At 38.2% G+C, this 1,612-nt stretch overlaps 1 long non-coding RNA gene across 1 annotated transcript; it reads right to left on the reverse strand.

The window, feature by feature from the left end:
* Positions 1 to 1,004: 1,004 nt before the first annotated feature.
* LOC118164365 lies at positions 1,005 to 1,334 on the reverse strand. Its single transcript, XR_004749457.1, has 2 exons — positions 1,223 to 1,334; positions 1,005 to 1,190 (listed from the first exon to the last, which is right to left on the reverse strand). It is a non-coding gene; the product is annotated as an uncharacterized LOC118164365 (long non-coding RNA).
* Between the last annotated feature and the right edge of the window lie 278 nt (positions 1,335 to 1,612).

The raw sequence follows: 1,612 nt of genomic DNA on the forward strand, positions 1-1,612 counted from the left end.
TCACTTGAGAAAGCAAACTGAAAATATTGTATTTAAAACACTCTTTTAGAATGTTGGCATTATTAAATTATAAAAAAGTAAGGTGACACTCATTTAAAGGAGCTTGGGATTATGTCAGCTAAAAAGATTTTGTTGCAGTGCATTAATATCTCAGGTAAATGACTCATTACATTTGCCTTCCTGGCTTCTTTAAAACAGCGATTTAAAAATGCAGAGTTTCAGAGGAAATAGTTACATGTCTGATTTGAAGTCTGAAAATTATTTTTTTTTTCCAAGAAAACTGTGCAAGAGCCCTCAGTTACAACTGTGTAGTCACCTTAACACTTTATGTTTATGGTCACTTTTTGACGTGCTTAATCTCAGTTTAATTCCTTGGTTGTTTTAATAGAAGAAAAACCATCCTTTGCTACTGGATCTACATAGATATTGTTAGAAAATATTATTTTCCATATGCTGATTTTTTTCTGTCTCTGCGGTCGAGTGATTCTGTTATAAAATCTACAAAACTGAAGCAGCACAGGGAGCTGCAGCAGAATTTCAGAAGCCATAGAGAGTGGCAGCTTACTGTGGATAGTAACACAACGCTGCTATCTGTTAACTTGGATATACCATTTGATGTTGTTTCCCTGATCTGAACTTCTTTGGAAATAGGGTGATGTGAAGATCTTCCTGTTCATAATTTTTCCATTTCTCCAGTGAATTTCCTTTCTCACTCAGAAGCAGTACTACAGTCCTAGAGGGCTCTGATAATCCAGCATCACTTCCAGTACCCACAAGGGCAAGTTTGGATCTTCAACTTTGTCTCCTAAACCTGACCTTGACAATTGAAGAGGTAGGGGTTAGTAGAGGTCGTATGAGGTGAAGAGATTTGGCTTTATGAAACTGTTCTCAAATAAAAGAGTGCAGAGTTCAGAGGCATCTGTCTGACCTAGATGGGCAGTTCTCCCAACCCAGTTGGGAAGTTCAGGTACTTCCTTCATGTACTCCTGGTAAGGCTATCTGTCTTGGCACCATGTTCAAAGTCCATGTCCATGTTCCCATTTGGTAATTTTTTCCACTGCTGTGCAGGTGGATGAAATTTTCATGTCCCAATGCTTAGCGAGTGGACCTAACTGGGATGTGAAAAGGCCACAAGCTGTGAAGAGGATGCTGGCTTCAACTTCAGACAGCTCTTTGTATATACTAGTAGCCTTCTTAAAAAATAAAAAATAAAATCCTGCACTTCTCATTTATCAAGCTAGCTCACAGCAAGCTGGGAGGTCAAGAATTCTTTCTTCAGGCACTCTGAAGACCATTCATTCTTCTCCTCCTCCTTGAGAGTCTTGTCAGTCCAGAGTTACCTCCTCCTCTGACCCACTTTCAAAAGCGCTTACCTGAAAATAAAATGAACAGTTGGACAGTTGCCTTTTCTGGGAGATACTTCTGAGAAGTTACAAGGCACTTTAAAAATGTTTAATATGCTTCTTTTATAATTTGGCTTCTGTGCAGCCTTCTACAGATTATCTGGTCTATCTGTCTAGATCAGCTAGCTTTTTAAAAAATCTGTACAAACACTTGATAACTAGTTTTACTTGATCTCTAATACCAAAAACAGACAGAAAAAGAAAGTAAA

Source organism: Oxyura jamaicensis, chromosome 3, assembly GCF_011077185.1.
Source record: "Oxyura jamaicensis isolate SHBP4307 breed ruddy duck chromosome 3, BPBGC_Ojam_1.0, whole genome shotgun sequence".
Lineage (NCBI taxonomy): Eukaryota > Metazoa > Chordata > Aves > Anseriformes > Anatidae > Oxyura > Oxyura jamaicensis.